Source organism: Erpetoichthys calabaricus, chromosome 7 (assembly GCF_900747795.2).
Source record: "Erpetoichthys calabaricus chromosome 7, fErpCal1.3, whole genome shotgun sequence".
Lineage (NCBI taxonomy): Eukaryota > Metazoa > Chordata > Cladistia > Polypteriformes > Polypteridae > Erpetoichthys > Erpetoichthys calabaricus.
Genome location: NC_041400.2, coordinates 36788621 through 36795677, shown reverse-complemented (window position 1 = coordinate 36795677; position 7057 = coordinate 36788621). Strand labels below are relative to the sequence as shown.

General features: G+C 42.5%; 1 long non-coding RNA gene across 1 annotated transcript in view; it reads right to left on the bottom strand.

The window, feature by feature from the left end:
* Positions 1-442: 442 nt before the first annotated feature.
* LOC127528767 (uncharacterized) overlaps positions 443-7057 on the bottom strand; it is a 45780-nt gene continuing 39165 nt past the window's right edge. Inside the window, exon 3 of the long non-coding RNA XR_007935381.1 lies at positions 443-489. This is a non-coding gene — a long non-coding RNA (uncharacterized LOC127528767). The remainder of the gene's footprint in view (positions 490-7057) is intronic.

Below are 7057 nucleotides of genomic sequence, written 5' to 3'. Positions count from 1 at the left end.
TTGTTTTGGCAAAGGTGTGTATCTGAGCTCATGGTTATAAATCTTGGCTTGATTCCTTCTCATCCTTTATAAAAATTCAGTGCCAACTCTGTTGTGGTAATACAGAATAAAGAGGCTGTGAGGCAGCCTTTTGATTTTATGCACCAAAAATCTGGAAAATGTTATCAATTGAGATTTTGTTAGGCTAGTGCATTTCAAATTTCAAAAATCTATTAAAAATACACTTAATCTGGCCTTTCATTTTTTGTAATACATTTACTGTTACGGATTAAAAACATGCAGCCTAATTACATTTTGTTAAGTTTAGTTGTGTATGGCTTGCCTTCATAGAATAGTACTGTTGATAATCTTTATTATCAATATTATTCATATTTAAATTGATCAGGTACTGATCTTTTCTTTTATGTTTTTTTTTGTCTTTTCTTTGTCCTGTGGCGACACTTGGCATCACATCCAAATGTCCTATGTACTCAGTAGTCAAGTTTGATGCTGAAAGGGATGAAGAAGACATTCCCATGACGAGACCAGCAGCACCGTCTTATCATAGGCAGACATTGTTGACTACAGAATGTCCAGATGGGGCTGGGGGGTTACTTGTTCCTGGAACCCCTAGAGGTTTATTTTCTCCAGTATTCACAAATGGAATTTTAATATCCTCTCTCTTCTTTGGCTTTCTGACCATAGTATACTATTTGTCATTCTAGACAATTTTTAATGTTCATTTTTTTCCTTTGTGACTGTAATATTTTCTTTCTTTTTTTTGTAAAGCACTTTTTGTATGAAAATGTGACACAAAAATAAATGCTGAATTCCGTTCAGCTCATTTTTGTATAGCACTCTTCACTGAGTGCAGGCTCAGATCACTGTAACAAGCCAATTAATTAAAAAAGGGAACCAAACACTATCTACCTTTCAACATTGCCATCGAACTACAGTCAGTTGACAACAGAAGACAGGAAAACAAGCACACCACTCAGTAGCATCTCTTCAGAAAATAAACCTCTGGATGGTCTGGAGTCAAATTTTAACAGACAAAGTCAGACACAGTCAGAGTCCTGGAGACCTTGGCCAACTGGCGGCCCACCCCATTCTGGACATCTACAGTACAGTCTGTGCTGGGCCATCTAATTTGATGACAGAATCTTTACATCCATGGCTAATAGTATTACAGATGACTTTCCACTGGCAGGTTAACAGCTTGGATGTAGAGCAGTGGCACCAAGTGTCACAGAAGGATGCCAAAAACAGTAACTGAATAGAAGAAGGTTAGTAACAGTTAGTTCTGAATTACTGTAGTATTTATATTTTTGTGCAAATAGCTGACAAACAGACATGCAATATGCAAAGTTAATCAGTAGTTCTCATCAGGGTATGCCAGACTAAAGTTGTGACTTTTCATCCTGCATTTTAAAGCTGAGACCAAAGGGGCAAGCAGCTGTTGCTATTGTTATTATTGTTACTGTCTGAATTCCAAGCCGCTCACTGTCCAGCTTTCCAGTTCTGGGTCATGGAAAATTGATAGCAGCATCTTGTACAAGAAAGGAACAAACTCTGGATAGGATGTATGTCCATCAAAGGGGGCACTTTAGACTTACCATGTAACCTAACATGCACATTCTTAGAATATGAAAGGAAAACTGGAGCATTAGAAGAAAAAGTATGCAATCCTAAGGAGAACTTGCAAACTCCATACAGAGAGCTGGCCCAGTGAGAGCTGAAGTTTTGAGGTAGAAGCATCAATTATTGTGACATGGTGGTGCCCTACTTTAATGATCTCTACTAAAATGAATAAACCATTTAAACAGAGTTCATTGATATGCTTTTCCATTCCAGATCCAGAAGAAATCTCACAGTTGTGCTTGCTGTACTTGTTAAAAGGCAAGATTGGAATCACGCCAGCATAGCTGAATTGAGATAAAACTACAATCCTTGTGACCTTTAACCAAAATTTCATGGAAAAGCATTTCATTCTTTGAAATAATATAATTCATGTCTGTCATCTCATTTACATTCAAGCTAAGATAAGCCTGTGTAGATATTTCACACAGAAGTGCCGTTCATTTATAGGCAGGTTATTATCTTGTCTTAGCATGCTAGAATAACAGAATTTACAGCATACCTAACTTTATCAGCCTCTGGGGATACATACTGGGCATTCTTCATTATTAAATTAAATAATTATGGAAGAATGTATCCTTATAAAACCCCAGAATAAAGAAGTAATATATTGTCAGATCTTATTACTCAAACATATACAGTACATGTGTTTTTTAAGGAACACTTGAGCCAGTTCATGTTATTAAATCCATTCATCCCTCCATCTGTTTTCTAACCAGCTTACTCTGTTCATGGTCATGGGGATAAAGCGTAAATTTCAGCAGTACATGGTGCAAGAGGGAATAACCCCAGATGGAGTATGTTGAACAGCAGCTAAGCCAAGCTTGGAAGGAACCACATTTTATTACAGACGCACTCTGTCCTACACCCACACTGACTCATAGTGTCACCAACTAATCTAAAACGCATATCCCTTTATGGGAGGAAAATCATAAAATCCAGAAAAAAAAATGATAGAAATACCAGAAGAACATAAAGAATCAACACAGACCAAAAGTCATCCTGTCACGTGCAAAAGTTCACTGACGACACTGCTATCGTGGGCTGAATCAGGAATGGGCAAGAAGAGGAGTATAGGAACTTAATCAAGGACTTTGTTAAATGGTGCGACTCAAACCGCCTACAACTGAACACCAGCAAAACCAAGGAGCAGGTGGTGGATTTTAGGAGGACCAGGCCCCTCATGGACCCCATGATCATCAGAGGTGACTGTGTGCAGAGGGTGCAGACCTATAAATACCTGGGTGTGCAGCTGGATGAAAAAATGGACTGGACTGCCAATACTGATGCTCTGTGCAAGAGAGGACAGAGCCGACTATACTTTCTTAGAAGACTTCAACATCTGCAATAAGTTGCTGCAGATGTTCTATCACACGGTTGTGACGAGCACCCTCTTCTACGCAGTGGTGTGCTGGGGAGGCAGCATAAAGAAGAGGGACACCTCACGCCTGGACAAACTGGTGAGGAAGGCAGGCTCTATTGTAGGCATGGAACTGGACAGTTTGACATCTGTGGCACAGCGACGGGCACTGAGCAGGCTCCTGTCAATCATGGAGAATCCACTGCATCCACTAAACAGTGTCATCTCCAGACAGAGGAGCACCTTCAGCAACAGACTGCTGTCACTGTCCTGCTCCACTGACAGACTGAGGAGATCGTTCCTCCCCCACACTATGCGACTCTTCAATTCCACCTGGGGGGGTAAACGTTAAAATTATACAAAGTTATTGTCTGTCTGTATACCTGCATTGTTATCGGCATTGTTATCACTCTTTAATTTAATATTGTTTTTTTGTATCAGTATGCTGCTGCTGGAGTATGTGAATTTCCCCTGGGGATTAATAAAGTATCTATCTATCTATCTATCTATCTATCTATCTATCTATCTATCTATCTATCTATCTATCTATCTATCTATCTATCTATCTATCTATCTATCTATCTATCTATCAGACTGTAATGAGGCTGGGATCTGAACACAGGTCTCTTCAGTCAGGTATTAACGCCAAGCACTGTGCCCCCTGCATACTGTTCATTTACATTTTGTTTTGACTTTGGATGCAGTACAAACATGAAACATGATAACAAGTTTAGCAGGAAGACTTCTGAAAATACTTTAACGCTGTTTTTAATTTTCACCACCTCGGAGGCTCCCATTCCTGGGGAAATGGCAAGTTGATGTTTTACTACCAGCCTACTTTTCATTTTATTTTAAACTATATGGGAGATGCATTTTGTTGATTATGGTAGTGCTGAATCCCTGCTAATGGCTTATCCAGATATTATCACATACTGTGAGTGAGCTAAAAAGGAAATGTGTAGCAGATATGGTCTAGAAAAACAGGAAGGAATGGGAACCATGCCAAGAATCTCAATGTTGCTAACAACAGTTTAAAAGAAAGGGTTCATCTGAGGGGAGCCAGGGTTAAAAAGCAAACAGCAGGATTGATGAACTAGTGAGCCACAGTTTGCCAGTAAAAAGAGAAATGGAATTAAAATGTACCTACAGTGCCTCTAGTCTCACTCGTTATTTTACAAATTGTTGTAAAAATATAGTTATGGGTGGTACTCCTCACTACATACCATACATTAATTCTGTTTTTTTTATTTAATTTGGCAGTGATGTGTGGAGGCAACAAGGCACTATATCTTAGGTTATGCCACATCAGGTTGGGCCTCAATATCCACAACCTCTTATGCTTTCTTGTGTTCAGTTTGGTAGTGTTGCTTTGGCTCCTGTAGGAGGCAGTTTTCTATTCCGAAATCCATAACAGAGTGAGCTCTGTTATCTAACAGATGACAGTGATGTCTGTTGAGCAGATATCAAACAAGATTGAATTTATTTGTTTACATATCAATGGATATTTTCAACATTATGTGGGCTGCACTTGATTGTTCCATGCTGCCAAAGGTATGGTTTTAAATGCACTGCTTTCACCTGGCGGGCACCTTGAGAAGGCTACACTATTGTTTAAACTACATGAGCTCCAAAAAAACATAACAATCAATTTGTTTCAATTTATTTTTGCTTTTGGGAACAATGACTGAGAAACTGTACACTCTGGCCTGTAGTTTTTTCTTTCATTATGCATATTTTGAGCCCCCTGGCGGCACCTGCAAGACCCAACAGGGCTGCACCCAACTCCAAATCCCATGGAGCCCTGTGGGAAACTAAGCCACTGCCAGGGGGCACCCAGAGCCTCAAAGAGCCCAGGACATCTGCACTTCCGCCATACCTGGGAAAGTGTATGGAGGACTTTCCAGGGACACCCAGAGTGCTTCCGGGTGCTCATGCGGCACTTCCGACACACTGGGAAGTGCCGCCGGAAGGACATCAGCGAGCACTTGGAGCACATCTGGGTGATTATAAAAGGGGCTGCCTTCCTACAGTCGGGGATCCAGAGTCGGGTGCTAGAGGAGGACGAAGCTCCAGTGTGAGGAAGAAAGGCGGCCCACAGACGTTTGAAGGCCAGTGTGAAGGTGAATGGACCAGGAGCACTGTGTGCTGTGCGGGACTGTGTTGGGGACAATGTTGTAAATAAACGTGTGTTTTATAATAGTGCCGGTGTCTGTCTGATGGCTACCTCTCACAATATATATATATATATATATATATATATATATATATATATATATATTGTGACAGATAGGGGGCGCTGTCGTCCCCTTGAACCCTCAGACCAGATGCCAGACACCAGGTAAAAGTCCAAAATGAATTTATTATAATAATAAATGTGCACAAAGCACCCTCCACTCCACAATATTCCAATAATAAACAATACACAATCAATAATAACCAATCCTCCACTCCCAGCAGCTCAGTCACCCTTCCTCCCAACTCGGCTCGATCTGCTGGGGTTACCCATAGTCCTTTTATACTTCTTGACCCGGAAGTGTTTCTGTCCCTCAATCCATGTGACTCTTAACACTTCCGGGTCAGGTGAAAACTCCTTTTCTTCATCCTGGAAGTACGTAATTTCTTCTGTCCCTGTGACTAGGACGTACTTCCGGGTTATAGTGCAAATAGAAATCCCTGGGCCTCCCTGCAGCGTCCCCTTGCGGCCCCCATGGTATCCAGCAGGGCTGTGCATTAAAACTCCAATGTCCATGAGGCCCTGTTGGAATTCGGGGCACCTCCATGTTGCAGGGAGGGCTCCATCTGGCGGCCTGGGGGTATTGGCCGGGATGAATAGCCGGCCATATTCCACAATATATATATATATATATATATATATATATATATATATATATATATATATATATATTTATATATTGTCACACACGTGTGTTTTGGAGACAACTAAAGGGCTTGAATACATGTGATTCCATGCCAGACCAGGGGGTGGCGAAGTGCACTAATTTTCCCTCTCGATCTTTTGCAGACCATTCTAGGTAAATCCCGCCCGGCTCTGGGGCAGCCAATGACATCCCTTCCGGTTCCGGTGCTGATGACATCACTTCCTTCGCTGGCCTTTAAAGCTGCCATATTGCCTGAAGAGAATCAGTTCTGTTTTGGACTCAGTTGAATGAACATGTCTTTCCTCATGAATCAGTTTTGCAGCCGGGAACAATTATACGGGTGGCTGCCCCAAACCTTCGCGTTGTCTTATGGTCATTTTTGTGACACTGGCATAGTCGGCAGGATGGAAGAAACCCTGAAGAGAACGGGACCGGACCTGAATCATATCCAGGTGGGAGAGTACCTGGGCCGAGCTTTCGGGTGGGGATTACGTCTCGGATTTCGAAAAGAACCGGTGCAGATTCCGCTCCCTTTGTCTAGCTCTGGGTCACCTAAATCAAATAGGGAGAGTGTCGATGGGACACACAGACGTGGGCTGGTTTCTATGGGGGAAGCGACGGGGACTTATTATGCTCTCTCGGAGGAGAGAGCTGTCTTTCCCACCGGGGCTAAGGTCCCAAAGCAAACTGGGGATTCCCCAGACCAGCAGGTGAGAAAACTAAAAGATTGGAAATTTGACCCTGAGCGGTCTACCCAAGAGCAGCTGGATGCTCTTTGGGAAGAGGTAGCAGGTTGGTTAAAGCCAGCCAAATGCACCACCTTTTCACTGGTCAAAAAAGTGGCCTGCTTTATGTTTATAAATACCCTGCCCGAGCACTTCACCCAGCCGGTCTGGGGAGAATTTTCTAATGTCTCTGAGCTCGTGGAGCTCATTGAAACCTCAAGGACAGCCTCGCAATTTGGGAGAGCAGAACGGTCCCTTAGCGGATGCCGTAGAGATTACGTCCCTCTTAATCTGCCCTCTCGGCATAAAACGGAGTTTGCACCGGAGTCCCCGATTTCACGGGTACGGTCCTCGCTTGGGAGCGAGGCGGAATGTGAATAGAGAGAGAGGGGTGGATTGTGTGCGCTTTCAAACCCCTTGTTTATGGCTCATAAGAGAGAGGTCATTGTAAATGGGTACAAAGTTGAAGCTCTGTT